The sequence below is a fragment of the Felis catus genome, chromosome A2 (genome assembly GCF_018350175.1).
Source record: "Felis catus isolate Fca126 chromosome A2, F.catus_Fca126_mat1.0, whole genome shotgun sequence".
Taxonomy (NCBI): domain Eukaryota; kingdom Metazoa; phylum Chordata; class Mammalia; order Carnivora; family Felidae; genus Felis; species Felis catus.
Window position 1 is genome coordinate 34,011,422 of NC_058369.1, and position 21,850 is coordinate 34,033,271.

Below are 21,850 nucleotides of genomic sequence, written 5' to 3' on the forward strand. Positions count from 1 at the left end.
ATATAGACTAATAGCACTCTTCCTTTTTTGTTTTTGAAAATACAGCTATTTCTTATAAAGTATGCATTTTTTTTGGTTAACATGCAGTGAGCTTCGTGTTGCTCTTTTATTTAATTTTTTAATTTTTTTATTTAAAAAAAATTTTTTTAATGTTTATTTTTGAGACAGAGAGAGACAAAGCATGAATGGGGGAGGGTCAGAGAGAGGGAGACACAGAATCTGAAACAGGCTCCAGGCTCTGAGCTGTCAGCACAGAGCCTGATGCGGGGCTCGAACTCACGGACCGCGAGATCTTGACCTGAGCCGAAGTCGGCTGCTTAACCGACTGAGCCACCCAGGCGCCCCAGTGTTGCTATTTTAAATACATTAATTACTTAATACATTCTTAGTCTGAATTTCTAATATGGCAAACAGCAGCAGCTCTAACTCATATACACAAAAGCTATTTGGAGTTGTTTACGAGCGTCGTTTTAAAAATAAAGAAAAAATACATTCTGCATTAGTTTCCAATTGCTGCGTAATTGCTGTAGCAAAACACCACGCACTTAGCGGCTTAGAACAAACATAGATTTATTACCTGAATGTGTGGGAGGTTAGAAGTCTCAAATAGGTCCCCAGGACTAGGTCCCTTCTGGAGGCTCCAGGGGGGAATCTGCTTCCTTGTCCTTTCCAGCTCCCAAGTCTGCCTACATCCATCCCCTGGCCTGTGGCAGCCTTTCTCCACCTTCAACCCAGCAGTGGAGTCTCTTCAAACCTTTCCCGGCTTTTGGGCTCATACTGTCTATTGTCTCTCTGATCTACTGCCTCCTTCTTATAAGAACCCTTGCTAACTACTGGGATCACCTGAATAATCCAGCACATTCTCCCCCCCGGCAAAATCCTTAACTTAATCACACCTGCAAAGTCCCTTCTGTCGTATAACATAACTTATTCACAGGTTCTGGGAAGTAGCACAAGGCCATCTTGGGGACCATCATTTAGCCTACCACAAGTCCAGTTTTGAGTTATTTACAAATTGGATCCTTAACATACAAACAAAACGACATTGTTAAAATTTATGATAGTACCTATAAAGTTGAATGCAGATATATCTTTTGAACTCATTTTGTCAACAAATATTCTTCAAGATCTATATGTAAGTCTTTGCCACTCTTTCAACTGCCAGCTTCAGAGTCCCCTCTTTTTGAAAAATTTACTTTTTTTTGAGAGAGAGAGAGAGAGAGAGAGAGAACAAGCAGGGGTGGGCAGAAAGAGAAGGGGACAGAGGATCTGAAGGAGGCTCTGTGCTGACAGCAGAGAGCCCTACGTGGGGCTTGAACTCATGAACCGTGACATCATGAGCTGAGCCGAAGTCGAGCGCTTAACTGACGGAGCCCCCCAGGCCCCCCAAGAGTCCCCTCCTTGATGACATCTTCTTTATTGCCTTCAGGAAGCTTTCTTTTTCGCAACATCTATGGAGAGCCAGCCAGAGTAAGAACTCCGTAATGGTTAGCTGGCATTACTAAATTTTTTTTTTCAATGTTTATTTATTTTTGGGACAGAGAGAGACAGAGCATGAACGGGGGAGGGGCAGAGAGAGAGGGAGACACAGAATCGGAAACAGGCTCCAGGCTCCGAGCCGTCAGCCCAGAGCCCGACGCGGGGCTCGAACCCACAGACCGCGAGATCGTGACCTGGCTGAAGTCGGACGCTTAACCGACTGTGCCACCCAGGCGCCCCTAGCTGGCATTACTATAATGACTTCTCCATGTTTCTCTCCTCTGTTGGCCTCTAACCTACCATTTCTTAAAGCATGTGCCATAAAACACTTGTCCCATGAGATTTTACCACATAAAACAGCTTTATGGTCAAAACATTTCAGGAAACACTGTATATCTTATTTTTCTTCTTGGAGATTCATGGTGCACATCAACATATTAAAGGCTCTGAGAAGTCCTACAGTGTTGATGGGTGGAGATGAGGTTAATTTAACACAACATTTTTCAAGGAATCTCTTTCTCCTATAAAACTGATGCACATCCCATTGCCAGAAACACTGCTCTACATTCTTTGGGGTAAGGACCAAATTGTGTCCTTCTTTGTATTTTCTGGGCGAGCCTGTTCCTGGGCTATTATTGTAAGTACTTGATAAATATATGTTGAGTGAATGCAAGGCCAAGGGGAAGTCAAAATTGATAAGACAAGATTTCTTCCATCAAGTTGCTAAATATGAGTAAGACAGATGCATAATTATTTATATAGTAGTAGGTAAATGAAATATGGTCTAACCTAGGATTGTCAATAAGAAGGAGAAAATCAAATCCAAATGCTGAAGACCAACCTAAGAGTTAAACAGAACTGAAGCAGGTAATTCAAGTAGCCCTTTGAACTTTGTGGATTGCCCTTTCTCAAAAAGGAAACAAGAATATTAGATCTGTGTGGCACAGAGCAGAAGAGAAAGAAGTAGCTGTCTTCGGATAAAGAATGAAAATTATTATAGAAAAGATTAAGCTAGGAATAAAACGCCCAAGTCATGGCTCTATTGCATCCCGAATGATGGCTGGGAACCCAGTACTCACATCCAATTGTGCCTATGAATGTGCAGGCGGTCAGTTTGAGGGCAAGAGCCCGGAGCTCGTCGCCAAAGGTTGTGCGTGAGTTTTCCAATCCTAGCTGCCATCATTTATCAGAAACAAAGGTCCTTCTGACATGGACAGCAGTGATGGCTCCACTCAGAATGGCAGCAAAGGCCAGGGCAATCTCTGGTTGAACCAGTCATACCAACAGCTGCTCTGCCGCCATGCTGGGTTCCTCTGCTGGTTGACTCTGAGAGCTAATTCAACCAAGGTCACAAAGGGGCAGGAGCAGTCTTTTCTAAAAAACAAACAAAACTAGGTCATACAAGGAGAGAAAGAAGTTGGTATGGCTCAGTGGAAAGGGGCGAATGGTTTTGGGGCCACCAGAACGATCTGGGTTTTAATCCTGATTCTGACACCCTTGGCCATGAGCAAGTTACTTAACCTCTGTGAGCTTGTGTCTTCAGTTGATGAATTTGCATATAACTTCTGTGTTGGGTTGTTCCAAGTCCCAGAAATCGGTGTTATAATGTGCACAAAGTAGGCATGCAGTAAATAATAGAATAGGATTATATAATAAATAATGTTTACTAATATATAATAGCATTTATATTAATGTAATAAGATATACTCTAGTAAAATATAATAAATTATAAATTTATAATAAGCCATAAATAAGTTATTAATAAATGATGGTGGGATAACATCTGTGAATTTCTAATCTTTGTTCCCTCCATCCCTCTTCCAAAATTTCTTTTTATCCCATAACCATGTTGCTCATTTGGGAAGTTGTACATTCTGGGTTCACTGTCTCAGGAAATAGAGGAAGTAGCAGAAAAGCAGATAAAAAGGAGACTCTTCTGGATTTTGCGTTTAAAGAATTAGGCAGTGCAGGAACAGAAAGGAAGACTCATGGCATACACTTGTGCTGACCAATATGGTAGCCACTAGCCATATGTGGCTACTGACTGCCTGAAATGTGGTTGCTCTGGTGTTCTAAGTATACAACACAAACAGGGTTTCAAAGACTTAATACAAAAAGGAATGTCAAATACTTCATTACTTATTTAAAAAATTGATTATATGTTGAAATGATAGCATTTTATTGGGTCTAGTAAAATACCTGATTACAATCAATTTCACCAGTTTCCTTTTTTAAAAATAATGGAACTACTAGAAAGTGACGTATGTGGCTCACCATTTATGGCCCACATTCCATTTCTACTAGACAACATTGATCAAGACAATAAAGGAGAGAAAGGACTCATGATGTGGTCAATAGATTGGGGAGAAAAATCTATTCAGTCAGAGCAAGTTTGTTTGTTTGTTTTTTGTGGGTTTTTTTTTTTTTTTTTTTTGCCACTGGGATTAGAAAAGAATCCCTGGCCTGGGTAAGGAGGGTCAAAGGCTTGCCATGAGAGCTAAGATACAAGTTTATTCCTTTGTTTGGCATGACCTGTAAGTCTCTAGCCTGAGACTTGAAGAGGGGGTGTCGCTGTCCCCAGATAGGGTTTCGGGATCAAGGATCAAGGATTCCAAACTTTGCCAGGAAGAATTCTGATGTGGCAGCAGGATTCTAGACAAGAGATGACCATAGGTGGTCTCAGCTAACAGGGTCTTAGTGGCCTCATTAGGTTTACCCTACTCCAGGATAAGAATTCCCATGCACCCCAGTGTGTGTCCCCAGGCACAATAAAGCAACTGTTGGATCTGAAAAGGCTTCATGGTAGGAATGGGGCTAATGCAGCAGTGAGCTGACAGATGGTTAGCCTACTAGACTTGATGTGCTCAGCACAGATTCTTCTACTTGGCTGATCATCTGGACTCCTGGCTGCTAAAGGTGTGTATTGTGGGCACCCCACACTTATACCCCTCTAAAGGGGACTGCCCTGCGCTGACTGGACCATTCCTCCCAGAGACGCCCAGACAGTCATGGAGGGCACACTTCCCTTCATAGCTTTGGCACAGTATGATTCTCAACCTTAGAGCTTAGCAGCAACCTTGGGAAAGGAAGACAGATCCTAAATGGGTGGGGAGTAAGTTTCTCCTATCTGTGCTGAAAAAGGATTTGAAATAGTAATTAAGACAGAGTGTAGTAAAATTGAGTTTTATTCCTTGTATACTTGAATCATGAATCGAGATTCAGTCTTTGTTGTCAGATTACTAAGGCACAGCAAGCTAATAAAAAGGTGGCAAAGTGCATGTGAGAGAAAAAGTACATCTGGTGACAAATACATACAACTTTCTTAAAAAGAAGAAAAAAAGAATTATATGGTATTACTCCAGTATGAGCTATTTGTAATGCTGATGAGAAATATTTATATATTCCAGTGGTTACAGGATTCAATGTCCAGGTGGATGTTAAATGTCCCGTGACGAATCTGGAATGATCGTAGCAACGCCATAAATATCTCATCAACACAGTGCCACAACCCATAAAAAGAAAGCGCTTACTGACTTTATTCATGTGGCCACCATATTTTCTCAAGAATGGTACAAACATTTAGATTTGTTTAATTCAAGGGAAAGACAATTTGGTTTTATCGTATCAATCAATTTTTTTTTTCAAGTAAGCCCTATGCCCGAAGTGGGGCTCAACCTCACCACCCTGGGATCAAGAGTCATATGCTCTACTGACTGAGCCAGCCAGGAACCCCAAGGGGAAAAACCATCTGGACCAGAGGAAGGTGCCCGGAGCTCCTGGCACTTTGACTTCTTCATGGATGTCATTTAATGCGACAGGTTTCTCTGCTTGTATTTGTTTGCCCGATTAATTAGACCAACTCCAGTTTACATGTTTAGCCCATCCAAATTTATAAAGGAGCAAATAAGAACTTAAAACCCCCACATTCAGAAACAAAAAAAGGGTCAAACTCCCAAGGTTGTGGAAAAAGGACTCATTGTTCCGCCAAGTATTTGTCAGTGTCAAAGGTGCTAGTCGACTCTTCCTTCTCTTTCGCCCGCCTTCAACAATTCCTCTGTGTTCCCTACGCTACTTTCCCCTTAATTTGATTTGGAACTCGCATGCAGTCTCCACTATGTTGTCCTTAACCATTTTCTGTACAGTTTATCTTATTCTTTTGGGTCACTTATTCATGGAAGTCAAGAAATGTTTCCAGAGTTCCTGTCATGTGCCAAGCGCTGTGCTGGGCACCAAGGGTCCGATGGTGACCAAAATAGGTCTTGCTCTCTGCCTTCTTGAAGCTCACAACAAGCAAACTGCCATCCACTGGGCTAAGAGACAACATCAGACCTACGTTTTGGTTTTGTTTTTGTTTTTTTTTTACATTTATTTATTTTTGAGAGAGAGAGGCAGAGCATGAGCAGGGGAGGGGCAGAGACAGAGGGAGACATGGAATCCGAAGCAGGCTCCAGGCTCCGAGCTGTCACCACAGACCCCGATGTGGGGCTCAAAAAACCATGAGGCCATGACCTGAGCTGAAGTCGGACACTTAACTGACTGAGCCACCCAGGTGCTCCTCCAGACCTGCATTTTGTTTTTTTTTTTTTTTTTTTTTTTTTTTTAATTTTTTTTTTTTTTTTTTTTTAACGTTTATTTATTTTTGGGACAGAGAGAGACAGAGCATGAACGGGGGAGGGGCAGAGAGAGAGGGAGACACAGAACCGGAAACAGGCTCCAGGCTCCGAGCCATCAGCCCAGAGCCTGACGCGGGGCTCAAACTCACGGACCGCGAGATCGTGACCTGGCTGAAGTCGGACGCTTAACCGACTGCGCCACCCAGGCGCCCCTAGACCTGCATTTTGAATCTGGTTTCTTTCCAGCAGCTTTTATTCCACCTAATATTTGTAGTTGGTCATAGAAGCAGTGATCAATGTCTATTAACCCAACAGGGCAGGGTACATGTGGCTTTAAAACATGCTAATTCTTTCCTCATCACAACAGCCCCGTTATTCCCATCTCATAGGAGGAAAACTGACTCCCGAGTTCACACAGGAGACCACGACTGGTTCTAACTTCTGTTTTATTGTTCGCCCCCACCCCTGAAATTATTAAGTGGACCATGTGTATGTAATAGCTCATTCCTTCTGGTTTTAGAACCCCTCTGTTTCCGGTGGTGTTAACCTCCCTCCTTTATCTTGATGGCACGCTGGAAGGGAAGTGATGAATCAATGCCTGCTGAAGAATCATGAGGGTACCTAATAAAGAGAGTTGGCGGTCACTGAAAATCTTTCAGACTAAAGGTATGCATCTCCAACAAAAGGATTTGCAGGTGCTGCAACAAAGGTTGATAGCTTTTCCATAGCTGAATTTGCCCCTTCTGCCTTGATAATGGAACACCCATTCTTTAGCTGAGACCATGACCACCCAAAAGAAAGATGACATTTCCCAGCCTCTCTTGCAGCTATGGTGACCAGGCCATTGAATTTTGGCCAATGGTATACAAAGGGACTGGTCTGTGCAGCTTCCAAGAAGTGTCCTTAATGGAAAGAAGTGTGATCTTTTATGCCAATTCCTATTGACTGAACACAGATTTGAAGGCTGGGGCTCAAGCAGTCAGGTTGGCACATGAGGTTAAAGTAGCGTATTGAGGCTAATGGAACAGGAAGCTGAAAGATTAGGGAGCACCCCAGCAGACCTGGGCAGCTTACCTTTGGACTTTGCTTATGTAAGAGAGAATAAAACTTCCATCGAGGTATCTATTTCCTTGGGTTTTATGTCACTAGCAACCTAATTTAATCTTATTAAGCAGCCACTATGGCAGGCTAGCAGGGAAATGAAAATACAGGCAGCGACTTTCCTGGTATCCTTGAGTCAGGTGGTTACAGAGACTCCCTCCTTAGGGGTTCGTTCATATACCGTACTTAAACCAGAATGCAACTTGGTAAGACAACAGTTTGTTAATGATCAGAATGCATTCTGGTAACCATATTTCAGGGGACAAAACCCCTGTTCCTGGAAGATCCTGGGGGAGTCACCCACCCCTGAGTCTGGTCTTTGTACAGCCGTCCCTTGGGAAGCCTGTTTGTGACAGGAGCCATCACTTCTATAACCTCAGCCCGGGGAGTCACAAACTGCCCTGACCGCCTCGTACTCAAGATGACTTTGTGAAAAGAAGCCCAGAGGACAGAGAACACAGAACAACAGGATCAAATGTACGACTTGGAAATAGTGGTATAGACTGGATTGGAGAGGGAGGGATGTCACATCGGGAACAAGGACAAAAATTGGGGGGGGGGGATACTGAAATCATACAGATGAGAAGTGACAAGAGGTGGAGCTAAGGCACTGCCCATAAGAATGTAAAGGAAGCAACAGTTTAATTTTAATTGCTGTGGGCATGGATTTCATAGTGAGTATTCACGGAGGCAAAAGAGGGGAATATTACCAATGAAGTCCTGCTTAAAAGTGGGCAGAAGAGTGCGAGCCAGCAATGTAAATGGGGAAAATATAACCACCAAGATAGGGAGAAGACCAAGAGAGACAGGCATCACCAAACAGTGTGTGTGTGTGTGTGTGTGTGTGTGTGTGTGTGTGTGTGTGTGTTTTCTAATGTTTATTTATTTGTGAGAGAGTGCAAGTTGGGGAGGGGCACAGAGAGTGGAACAGAGGATCCAAAGCAGGCTCTGCACTGACAGCAGTGAGCCCAGTATGGGGATCAAATTCATGAACCGAAAGATCATGACCTGGGCCGAAGTTGGACGCTCAACCGACTGAGCCACCCAGGTGCCCTGAGGGTGTGTTTTTAAAGAGACGGTGGTAAACAGAGTAAAGAGGACTAAAGAGAGGAAGCAGGATAAGGGGGGAAATGTATCCCTTGGCCTCGGCAACATGGTGTGGCCATTGGGAACTCTAGCCTAGGCAGATCTGGTGGACCGATGGACGTGGAAGACAGATTGCAGTTGACTGAGGAGCTAGGCTTCTCCTCCATCCTCCAGTAATGGAAGACATGGGGTGAAGTGCTGTTTCTAAATGGTTTCTCAATACAGAAACTGTTGGAACACAGACATCAGATGAAGGTAAATTCTTACAAGAAGCTTGATTTGATAACATGGAACATTCCAAGGCATACTTATGTTATCTTTGGCACACTGGCAACGGTACGAACACAAAAGCCTCAGCATCGTGACTGCCCTCGACTGTTTTGCACATCTTGACTACTGCCCAGTTGGTCCAAAATCAACGAAGAAATTATGCACATGGGTGCGATAACAATATACCAAATGTTTGTGGCCCACACCAAGAGAGAGTCATGAAAAGTTCTGCTAATTAGGTCCTGTTTATATTTCCATTATCATGGCTAATTACCTGTTTTATTTAATGATATGCCTTATTAAGTATCACTAGGGCACTTGTTCCTCAGCATATTTTAAACATCCGACAATGCTTTCTCTATCTGTTGGGTGTCCTTACCAGCCAAGGTTTTGCTTGTATTAGGAAGCAACAGGTAAATGGAACATGGCGTGCCAATTATTGAAGGTACTCCCTCCCTTTGTTCTTTCGCTGCGAACTATGGCCATAGGCTGGTCAGATTTTAGCATCAGAGGCAAAGAAAAAATTATAAATGCTATTTAGGTTAACAGTTTTCACCCCAGGAGTGGGGAGAAGATCTCTTGATGGAATGTGGGAATTTTATTCCAGTTACAAGACAAAACTGAAAGTCACCATCTAATGCATTTCCGTAAAACTGCTACAACTTTGTTCCCTAAAACTGTTCACACATGGCAACTATGACAACAGAATGCCTATAGAATTGTGTTTCTCAGAAAAAAAAAAAGTAGACATTTGGCTTCTATCATGGTAAGTTCCAGGTGTTTGAAACAATGATTGGTGGTCTGTAAGATAATGGAGGCAATATCTGCATTTTATGAATGCGAGAGAATGAAGCCCATAGGGGACAAGGGACTGTCACGGAATTGTCAAGTGTGGAAACGGCAAAGTTAGAACTAGAATTCTCATCTCTTGCTTCTTCCTATGGCGTCCACCCCACATAGTTCATGCTGGAAAGGTAGGTGATGGTTCCTTTTAAAAAAAAATTTTTTTAACATTTATTTATTTTTGAGAGACAGAGAGAGACAGAGCTTGAGTGGGGGAGGGACAGACAGAGAGGGAGACACAGAATCTGAAGCAGGCTCCAGGCTATCCAGGTTATCAGTACAGACAGAGCCCGATACGGGGCTCGAACTCACAGACTGTGAAATCATGATGAGCTGAAGTCAGATGCTTAACTGACTGAGCCACCCAGGCTCCTCAGTGATGGTTACCTTTATGTGTGAACTTGAGCGGGCTAAGGGATGCCCAGAGAGCTGGTCCAACATTACTCCTGGATGTGTCTGTGTGGGTGTCTCGGGAAGAGATCAGCATTTAAATCCGTAGATGGAGTAAAGAAGATTGCCCTCACCAATGTGGGTGAGCAATATCAAACCCACTGAGGGCCTGAATTGAACAAAAAAGCAGAAGGAGGGTTGATTTGCTCTCTTTTTATGGGAGCTGGGACATTAATCTGCTGCCCTTCGACAGAGGCGTTCCTAGTTCTCAGGTCTTGGGACTGACACAGGAACTTCTACCATTAGCGTCTCTGGTTCTTGAACCTTTGAATTTGACTGAATTACTCCTCTGGCTTTCCTGGGTCTCCAGCTTGTAGAAGGCAGATTGTGGAAGTTCTCAGCTTCCATAATTGTGTGAGCCAACCCCTATAATAAGTCTCCTCTATATATGTGTCTATATAATCTTATTTGTTCTATTTCTCTGGAGAACCCTGACCGATACAGCAGCTCAGCTCTGGGGTCACACAGACCTCACGCTGAAGGATTCACCCTCTGTCTCATTTGCCTCATCAGGAGAATGGAATCACAGAAGTCACTACTGTGTGATTGTGTTGATGGTGAAACAACAACAAAAAAAATACATAGGATGTTCCCACCCAGGACTTGGCACATGGTGATTATCCAGAAAGCATCAGCTACCTTTACTAACACAGACCTAGCTGGCTGGGGCTTTGCTGGGCATATCCCAATCTTAGGAGTATAAGTCTAGAATCCCTATAAATATACTGAAATGCGGTCAGCGTTCACCAGATTCCAATCTGTCTGGTCTTCAGACACTTGGCTGGTGGTCAGTTTCAGCTTAGACCCATCTATCCCATATTCAAACACCAAAGGTATGTGAGAAAAAACATACGTACGTTGTTTTCTACCTATGTGTATCTAAGTGAATTGATCAGCGGACAAACACTATACTATCTTGTGACTTAACTGAGGCCACACCTCTGAAGCTGAGCAGAGAAACGAACAATACTGCATTGGGCTTCTGTCCCGTTACCTGAATGCTTTGGGCAAATTACTCAGCCTCTGTGTGCCTCTGTTTACTCATCTACAAAATGGGGATAAAAGAGGACCTACCTCTTAGGTTGTGAGGATAAAATGAGAGGCTGCAAGGGCACCTGGGTAGTCCAGCTGGTTGAGTGCCTGACTCTTGATTTCGGCTCAGGTCATGATCTCACGGTGCGTGGGTTCGAGCCCTGTGTCAGCTCTGCGCTGACATCACGGAGTCTGCTTGGGAGTCTCTCTCTCCCTCTCTCTGCCCTCCTCCCTTGTTCTCTCCCTCTCTCTCAAAATAAAAATTAAAAAAAAAAAAATAGACACACAAAGTGCTTAGCCAGAGAGAGTTCATCGTAAGTCCTCAACTATTGGGCCACTGGCATTATTTCTATCTCCCCTGTTGTCCCCATGATCTCATTGTGGAGCTTGGTTCAAATGGGAAACAGGATATACAAACGCCACCTGTAATTTAAAGAGCTGTGAGTGTGTATTAACAGCATCAGGCAGGCTGAAAGAGGCCCAGCCTTGATCCTCTGCTGCAGCCTATCCCTCTTGCGGCCAAGCAGGTGGGGTGAAACGGGGAGGAGAAACCCTGCGTCCAGGATTCCCTGGGCCACTGAGTTCACAGGCTTAGATCACTCACATAAGAGAAGCCTCACGGGACTAGAGCATGACCTGGTCTCTCCTCGCCGTAATTTCCCACCCTCTCTGCTCTCAACCTTTCCTTGACTGTTGATAAGAGCTTTCCTTGCTGTCTAATGGTGTATAAAGATCTCCGTTCCGGTTCTGGGTGCCTGTGCTAAAGATGTTGAGGATGACGGGAAGTCACATGCGTGAAGCACCAGTCCAACCTGTATCGTGCACACGGATCACAAGGTGAACTTGGGGGGTACGAGCCCCCAATCTCTGGACTCAGCCAGTTCAGCAGAGTAATCTGCTCCTTTCTAAGCACCAGTCCAGATGGTCCAACCTAGGGTCATCCCTGAACCGCACAGTGAGAAAAATGGTTCTAACGCATGCTCACATCAATACTCTCTCGCTTTGAAACTTGTTGCTTAAGTAAGAAAATATTGGCTCTGGCACGCAGGGACTGCTTGTGCTCCATCCATGGTAGGGCACCACCCGTCCTCCACCGCCAAGTCATTTCCTGAGATAGGCTTTAATATCAAGAAGCACTTTTAAAGTCCACTTGAAAAAAATCACATTAACTTTTTAGCCAAAGGAAGAAACAGAATCAAGCACAGCATTGGAGAAAAAGGATACAATTAAAACAATTTTTTTTTTAAATCACGATCTTTTTTTTTTTTTAATTTAAAAAAAAATTTTTTTTTTCAACGTTTAATTATTTTTTTTGGGACAGAGAGAGACAGAGCATGAACGGGGGAGGGGCAGAGAGAGAGGGAGACACAGAATCGGAAACAGGTTCCAGGCTCTGAGCCATCAGCCCAGAGCCCGAAGCGGGGCTCGAACTCACAGACCTCGAGATCGTGACCTGGCTGAAGTCGGACGCTTAACCGACTGCGCCACCCAGGCGCCCCTAAATCACGATCTTAAGATGCCAAACTTACTCCTTTGGTTAATGGAAGAAAAGAGGGTATTTATTCAAAACCCACTGGCCAATTGACGAGGACTTGGATTTAGAATAGATTCCTGCCATGTGGACCAAACTCCCGAAGGAGAGACGTAGCACGGTGTAACAGAGAGAGCACAGATATTTCTATCGGAAGACTTGTATCTGAATCCTGGTTCTATCAATCCAGTCATGTGACCTTAACCTCTTGGCTTCCCAAGGGGAATAAGGGTGTGGTAAACATTAGTGATAATGTGTATCACTTGCTTAGTCCAGCTATTTGTAGTATTCATGATCATTGCTATTGTCATTTATCTTCTCTTCCCTTTGATTAGTAAGGTGGGAAACATAATGGTACTATTTTATAACTCTGCTATGAGGATTACTAAACTAGATTATTACTAGGCTACACCTTTAGTGCTTATGATGCACCAGGAACTATTCTAAGCACTTTACATACAGCAACTCACTTAATACTCACAACAACCCTATGAAGTTCTCCCCATTTTACAGATGAGGAAACTGAGGCTCAGAGCTATTGAGTTCATTACTCAAGATCACACAGCCAAAAGGGGTAAAGCTAGACCGTTGTATGTGAAGAGGTCCACTCAGTACCTGGCTCATGGCAGAGTCTCAATAAAAAACAATATTCATGGTGTTGTGTGGAGAGAGTACCTTTCCTAAGGGGCTGCCTTAGGAATATGAGAATCATGGCTGGGTAGAAAGTCCACATTGGTCAGCAAGTTAGTACCGATGGAAGTTCATTCTTTGATGGATGATGGGTTTGGTGTTGCCCTCACTAACAAAAAGAGATACCTCTAAGCTATGAGCTGCAAACAAGGATGCACATGTATCTAAAAAGGGATTGGGTCAAATTCATCCCATGTGGTCCCCAAATTAATAATACCTGTCTACAAAGAAACTCCTACACTGAAACTGTTATACCGAAATTTCCCTGTTTAGTCCTGAGAATATGACCGTGTTGCAAAGGAGCAGTTCTTTAGATGGGCTGGGAAAAAAAAAAAAATCCTCTCTTATAAGTTATATTTTGATGGGCCAGCATTAGACACAATAAAGGCAGTGATATTTAAGTTGATCAGGGACAGATGTTTAACATATTTTACGTAAGAACTGTAGACACGGTTAATTGCCAAAACAGACTGTTCCCTGAAACATTGGACAGATGGAACCAGGAAGATGTACTCCTGAGGAGTCTGAACTCCTCAAAGTGACCCTAACGTGAAAAAAAAAATTAGTTTTGATCAAAGTACTTCCGTTATTTCGATTCTTTTGTTTCTGTACTTTGTTCACTTTTTCATGGCTACAAAGGTATGTGGGATGTAAAATTTCTCTTTCCCCCTCTGTGTGTGTGTGCGCGTGTGTGCGTGCGTGTGTGTGTGTGTGTGTGTGTGTTACACATGTGTGAGTATCCCTGGTTTCAAAAGCGTACTTTGTTTTCTTTTCTTTCTATCATTCACTGTGGGAAAACCCAATGTGCAGTACACATTGTTGGCTCCCTCCCCAGCATCTGCTCTCCTATACTCTTGCCAACAGCCCCTGATTTCCATTCGGGGATCTGGGGTCCCAGGGATGTTGACTCCATACCTTGTCACTGCCTGCCTTGTTCCTCCTTAAATGTGGCAGGCAGGGTCCCACTCCCGTGCCTTCTCTACCTCTCTGATCTGGTGGAGAACATCTCAGTGAACAAGACAAGCGAAGACCTTGACTGAGTTTAATAGTCTTCCCCCCACTTTCTCTTTTTTGCTCAACGAAGAAAATTGGCCAGTAAAATCAGATGAATGTTAAGCATTCACCGTTCAATGCTGCATGAGGAGTTTGCACCAACATTCTGCCCTGGTAAGAATTTAAGAGGATGTGTAGGAAGTCCTTCTTGTGTGCATGAAGAACAATGTGCCATTCAGTTGTGGAGAGAAGGCTTTGTTGAAAACAACTGAAAGAGTTATTTTCTGGGTGGGGTTTCGATCTTGCCGCATTTACATAGCACTGGCTAGCCTGCTGATACTTAATGAAACTTAAAAATAAAAACATCTGGAAAGTGTGCCAACCGATGCCGGCCTCACCGGTTCAGCTTTCTGGCTTGCCTCAAGTCATTTTAATAAAGTATGTTAACTCTACCAGGGTCTTGAAGGAATTCTCGTTCTATAATCTGGCCCTCTCTACTGCTACAAGACTTTTGGAAATCGGCCCGTGAATTTAATGAAATACTTAAAATAATACTCTAGGAGACTTAAATCTTGATAATTATGCAAGGAGTTGTACTTCAGGTATATTATATGATCCTAAAATGGCACATTGTGCCTAGAATTCTGATCGTTGCAACTTACAGGAGCTGTGGTTACCAGGATCAAATTTAAATAGAGTCTTCAATTCGCAGATGACCCAAAATGAAATTCATGCAACTAACAGTAGGGAGACATGGGGCTATACCACTCTCTTGAGTTTGCCTTCTAATGACTCCGTTTAATTTCCTGTTTTAAAGAAAAAACTTGAATGGAATTTCTTCTTAAGGGATTGTTTGGTTTAAATCTGATCCTCCCAAATGCGAAATCCCTCCTAAATCCCTCCTTTGAGGATTTGGACTCCAGACTCACCTGAAGGTATCATTTCAGTTCTTGGACGAGAGACACCCTCTTCATCATTCCAGAGCAATCCGAGAAAGTCCTCTGCCACAAACGGCACCAGCAAATGTACAAAGCTCACTTTGTTCTGTGGGAAATAAAATGGACTTTTAACAGCGCATCCTCGGACGGAACGAGGAAGAGCCTTCACCTGGGCACCACCGCAAGTCAGAATCATTGCTGTTCACAACAACAGCCGTGGCTGCCACTCACGCACGTGGTGTTCACTGTCTCTCTGTCTTGTTTCATTCAAGTATCACAATATCTGCGTTTTGCTGGCAACTCCAATCTGGGCTTTTTGCTATTAAACTTGGCTAGGAACATGAGTAGTTAGTTAGACCAGAGAGCCTAAGAGCAAGGCCTCCATACTTCTCTGGCCACGGGCAGTTAGTGGAGCGAAAGTCCTCTCAGTCCACCCATCCATGCTCGCCCGCTTCCCAGGGGAAAGAAAGGTCACTGATAAAATGAAGGGTCAGTGTCTAAGAAAATTATGCTGGAATTATGCATACACCGGCTTTAGCAATTGCCAGGAGGATGACCCATTTTGAACCATGTCACGAAAGGTACGTGCAAGGTGAACGCATGGGAAGTCATACGCTGGACATACCGCTCACACAAATAGGAATTTCTACACATTGTCAAGTTCGGCAAACAAGTCCACAAACTCAGTCACTGGGAGCTTTAACCAAGAGCAATTTAAGATTAAAAAAGACACACCAAGTAACGTAACACACCACAATGTATTCTAACCCGCAAGGCTCAGGGATTCCAGTGCTCAGCGGGGGCTATACACACAGTAAGGGCTTCAGAGTTCTCTGAAACCTTCAGCAGAAAGATTTCTAAGCAGAACTCAGAAACGAAAGCCAGAGTCATCTTCTAGTTCTAATGAATGAATATCAGGTTTTTGAAAACTCTGAATAATTCACTTTTTGGGTTACTAGGAAGTAGCCCTTAATTATGCATGAAAATAAAAGTCCATGGAATCACCCAGAAGCCCCCAAAGAAATAACATACATTTAAAACATTTTGGCTTTGGGGGATAATTTTAGCTTTCCATTCAGTCGTAAGAAATTATACAGAGAGATCCAGTGTGCCCTTTACCTGGTTTACCGCAATGGTAGTATCTTGTAAACTACAGTCAATATCACAACCACAACACGGACACCAGTATGATCTAGATACAGAACATTTCCATCAACACGAGAATCTCTCATGTTTTCTTTCTATAGACAGACTCCACTCATCGCCCATGGTCACCCTCTTTTGAACCCCAGGCAACCATAACCTGGTATCCATTTCTATAATTTTTTCATTTCGAGAACGTTGTATCAATGGGATGATTCACTATGTGAACTTTTGGGAAGCTGCCACCTTGCTTTCCAGAATGATTGTACCATTTTGTTTTCTCTCCAGAAGTGCAAGAGTGATCCAGGTTGTTTACATCATCTCCAGCATTTGGTGTGGTCTCTATTTTTTATTCTAGCCATTCTGATAGGTGTGGAGTGATATCTTATTGAGGTTTCAATTTGCATTTCCCTAATGGCTGATGATGTTGAATCTGTTATGTGTTTACTTGCCATCAGTATATCCTCTTCAGGGAAATATCTTTTTATAGCTTTTGCTCATTTTCTAGTTGCCCTATCTTTTTTTTACAGGCGAGCTTGAGAATTCTTTTGTAGTCTAGATACTAGTCCTTTGTTGGATACGTGTTTTTCTCAGTCTATGCTTATCTTTTCATCCCCTTGCAAGATATTTTGCTGAGCACAAGTTTTTAATTTGGACGAAATCCAACTTATAATTTTTCTTCTTTTACGGAACATACTTTTTGATGTCAAGTCTAAGGATGCTTTGTCTATTCCCAGATCCCAAATATGTTCTACTATGTTTTTTTTTAATTGTTTTATGTTTCTACATTTAATTCTGTGGTCCACCTTGCATTTGTTTTTGTATAAGGTGTGAGGTTTATTTGGAAGTTCAGGGTTTTTGCCTATGAATGTCCACTTCCTTCAGCACCATTTGTTGAAAAGCCTCTCTTTTCTCCATTGAATTATTATTCTCTTTTAAATGGTTATTTATTTTGTGTGTGAGAGAAAGAGCTTGAACAGGGTAGGGGTGGAGAGAGAGCCACACAAAGAGTATCCCAAGCAGGCTTTGTACTGCCAGCATGGAGCCTGATGCGGGTCTTGAAACCTACGAACCATGAGATCATGACCTGAACCAAAACCAAGAGTTGGAAGCTTAACCAACTGAGCTACCCAGATCCCTCCATTGAATTATTTGTAGACCTTTGTCAAAATCAGAGGGGTGTGTTTGTATGGATCTATTTCTGGGTTCTATGTTTGGTGCCATTGATCTATGTGTCTATCCCTCTGCCAATAGCACACAGTCTTGATTACTGTTGATATATAACATGTTCTGAAAATGAGTAGACTGATTGCTCCCACCTCTTCTTTTTCAAAATTATTTTGGACACTTTTAGTTCCTGTACCTTTCCATATAAATTTTAGAATAACCTTGCCTATACCTACAAACAATGTTCTGAGATCTTTATAGAAATTGCATGAAACCTGTATAAAACTGGCGGAAGGGGAGCTCCTGGGTGACTCACTCAGTTGAGCGTCCGACTTTGGCTCTGGTCACGATCTCATGGTTCTTGGGTTCGAGCCCCACTTTGGGCTCTGTGCTGACAACTTGGAGCCTGGAGCCTGCTTCAGATTCTGTGTCTTCATCTCTCTGCCCCTCCCCTGCTCATGCTCTGTCTCTCAAAAATAAATAAAAATGTTAAAAAAATAAAAAAAAAATAAATGAAATTGGGGAAAGAAATAACAACTTGACTATTGAGGCTTCCGATCCAGAACACACTACGTCTTTCCATTGATTCAGATCCTCTTTGATTTCCTTCACTAGCATTGTGTGCTTATCAGCATAGGCTTTCTGTACATACTTTATACAATATTTCTATTTTTTTGAGGGATTTTAATGGCATCATATCTTATTTTTTAAAAATGTTTATTTATTATTTTGAGAGAGAGAGAGAGAGAGAGAGAGAGAGAGAGAGAACGCGAGCAGAGGAGGGGTAGAGACAGAGAGGGAGAGCGAGAATCCCAAGCAGGCTCCACACTGTCAGTGCAGAGCGTGATGCAGGACTTGAACTCATGAACCATGGGCTCATGACCAGAGGCGAAATCAAGAGTCAGCCACCCAGGCGCTCTGGCATTATATTGTAAAATTCAGTGTCTGTGTGTCATTGTTACTACATCAAAATAGAATTAATTTTTATATGTTTATTTTGTACGCTGTGACCTTGCTGAACTCACTTATTAGTTCTAGAAGTTTTTTTGTAGATTCCTTGAGATTTTCTGTGAGACAATCATGTCACCTGTAAAGAGAAACAGTTGTACTTCCTCTTTCTGATTTGCATTCCTTTTCTTTCATTACTGCACTGGCTGGAACTTACAGCACTATGTTAACTAAGAGTGGCAAGAATGAGAATCCTTCCCTTGTTCCTGCTCTTAGGGACAAAGTACTCAGTCTTTTGCTATTAAATATAATGCCAGCTGTAGGTTTTTTGTACATGTTCTTTGCTGAGTTGGAGAAATTTCATTTCTATTTCTCTGAGAGTTTTTCTCATGGTAGGTATTGAATTTTGTCAATGTCTTTTCTGCATCAATTGATGTGATCATGATTTTCTTCTTTAGGTTGTTAACATCTTGGATTACAGTGAGTGGTTTTTGAAAACTGAACCAACCTTGCATCCTGGAAATAAGCTCCACTTGGTCATGTTGTATGGTTTTGGAAGTTTTTACATTACAAATGTGATTAACAATTTTTTTTTATAGCCCTTCAAATGATCCTTTTTATACTGAGTTGTAGTTTGTGCCTTTTGAAGAACTGGTCCATTTCATCCAAGTTGTTATATTTGTGTGTAGAGTTGTTTACACTGTTCACTTGTTATTGTTTTGAGGTCTGCAGAGTCTGTAGTGATGGCCTTATTTCATTCCTGATATTGATAATTCATGTCTTCTTTTTCTTTGTCACTATTGCTTAAGGTTTGTCAATTTTATCGATCTTTTAAGAAAAAAAATAGCTCTTTTTTTCACACATTTTTCTCCAAGAATTGTTTTTCTGTTTTCAATTTCATTGAGCCCTGATCCTTTATTGTTTCTTTCCTTCTTCTTCCTTTAGGCTTATTTTTTTCTTTTTTTGGATCTTCAGGTGGTAATTTAGATTCTTTATATAAGATTTTCCCTCTTTATATATATTTACTACTATAAATTTGCCTCTCAGCACTGACTTAGCTGTGTCTAACAAATTTTGATATGTTGTGTTTTTATTTTCATTCACTGCTATGTTTTTTCAAATTTCTCTTGAAACTTCCTCTTTGACCCATGGATTATTGAAAAGTATGTTCTGTAGTTTCCAAGTTTTGGTGATTTTCCTGTTAACTTTCTTTTATTGATTTCTAGGTTGATTCCATTGTGGTCATAGGTCATGCTTTGCATGATTTCAATTCTTTTAAATTTCTTGGTATTCGGTGTATGGTCTAAGAGATACCACTTCTTGGTACATGTTCTGTGTGCCCTTGAAAAGAATGTGTATCTGCTGTTATTGGGTAGAATGTTCTATAAAATGTTAATTAGATGCTGCTGGTTGATGGCACTGTTGAGTTTTTCCATGTCCTTAGTGATTTTCTGCCTAGTTGTCCCATTAAATGTTGAGAGAGGGATGCTTAAGTCTTGAAATTTAATTTTATATTTGTCTATTTCTCCTTCAATTCTATCGGTTTCTGGCTTTCCATATTTTGTAGCTCTATTGTTTGGTGCATAACAAACCTAGTATTACTCTGTCTTCATGATGGTTTGACCCTTTTTTCTTGGACTCCAGTAATTTTCTTTGCTCTGAAGTCCACATTATTCATTGTTTTTGTCTCTGCCAAGCTCAGTCTTGTGTATTTTTTATTTAATTGTATACAATACACTATATATAATTTTTATAACTAATATAGATATAATTTATATTTAATGTAATTATTTATATATTAGGGCTTAAGCCTGTCATTAAAATTTTTTTCTGCTTTTTCTGTTTTTCATTGCTCCATTTTCTATTTCTTAGCTTTTATAAGTTATTCTTAACATTTTTTTACATTTTCCTTTTATTTTAATAGCTATTTTAATTTGTTGCTCTAAATATTACATTATATACACACGTAACTCCTCCATCTACTGGTGCCATCAATATACCAGTTTAAATGAAGTGTGGAACATTTATCTCCCTTTATATCCATTAGCCTTCCTTGTTTTTAATCATCTTAAAATAGTTCCTCTCTAATACTTAGAACTACAGTAGACAGTATTATAATTTTTTGCTTCCATTATCAAACATAACTTAAGAAACTCAAAAGGAGAAGTCTAATGTTTTTACCCATATTTTTGTTTAGTCTTCTTTCTTTTCTGATATTCTGAGTTTTTTTTTATTTATCATTTTCTTTCTGTTGGGAGAACTTTTTTTAGACATTCTTTTAGGGAAAATCCTCTTTGTTTTCCTAAGAGAATTGTCTTGATGTCCCTTTATTACTGAAATATAAAATTCTGGGTTGACAATTTTTTTTTTAGTACTTGAAAAATGTTGTTCCACTTCCTTCTTGCCTCCATGGATCCTGATGAGAAGAAATACACTGTCAGCTGGATGGGTTTTCCCTCAGAGGTGTCATTTCTCTCTTGCTGGTACCATGATTATTTTCTTATGTTTGTTTGCAGAAGTTTGACCATGACATGTCTCATAGATTTTGAGTTTATCTCATTTGGAATTTGCTTTGGTTCTTGAGTCTGAAGGTTTATTTGCCAATCTGGGAACCTTTCAACCATTAATTCTTCAAGTACTTCTTAGTCCTGCCTTTTTCTCCTTCCATCTAGAATTTCAAGAGCACAAATGTTACAGTAACACAGGTTCCTGAGGCTCTGTTTATGTTTTTTCAGTCCATTGTTTTCTTTGTTGCTTAGATTGGGTAATATTATTCTATCTTTCAGTTCAACAATTCTTTCCTATGTTCACTCTCTTCTGCTATTTAACTCATTCACTAAGTTTTATAATTTTGATTATTGTATTTTTCAGTTCTAAACTTTTCATTTGGTTCTTCTATCTTCTACTTCTTAGCTGAGATGTTCTATTTTTTATTTATTTTGATTCTGTTCATGATTGTTCACTGAACCAGTTTTATGATGGACGCTTTAAGTTATTTTCCTTTAAGTTTTTAAAATGTTTATTTTGAGAGAGGGAGAGAGAGAAAGAGAGAGCGCATGAGTGGGGAGGGGGAGAGAGAGAACAAGAGGGAATCCCAAGCAGGCTCCAGGCTCAGTGTCGAACCCAAAGTGGGGCTTGATCCCATGCCTGCAAGATTATGATCTGATATCAAGAGTCCGATGCTTAACCAACTGAGCCACCCAGGTGCCCCATGTTTTAAATTTTAATTCTAGTAGCATTAACATACAGTGCTATATTAGTTTCAGGTGTACAATATAGTGACTCAACAATTCTCCACATTACTCAGTGATCATCCTGATGAGAGTACTCTTTAATCCCTTTCATCTATTTCACCTATCCCTCACCCACCTCTCCTCTGGTAACCGTCAGTTTGTTCTCAATAGTTAAGAGTCTGTTTCTTGGTTTGTCTCTCTTTGTCTTCTTCTTTTACTCATTTGTTGTGATTCTTAAATTCCACATATGAGATGAGTGAAATCATTTGGTATCTGTCTTTCTCTGACTTATTTCACTTACTATTATACTCTGTAGCTCCATCCATATTGTTG

General features: G+C 41.3%; 1 long non-coding RNA gene across 1 annotated transcript in view; it reads right to left on the reverse strand.

Moving 5' to 3' along the window:
- LOC109496568 overlaps positions 1–21,850 on the reverse strand; it is a 395,231-nt gene that overhangs the window by 95,421 nt on the left and 277,960 nt on the right. Inside the window, exon 4 of the long non-coding RNA XR_006593882.1 lies at positions 15,018–15,132. This is a non-coding gene — a long non-coding RNA (uncharacterized LOC109496568). The remainder of the gene's footprint in view (positions 1–15,017; positions 15,133–21,850) is intronic.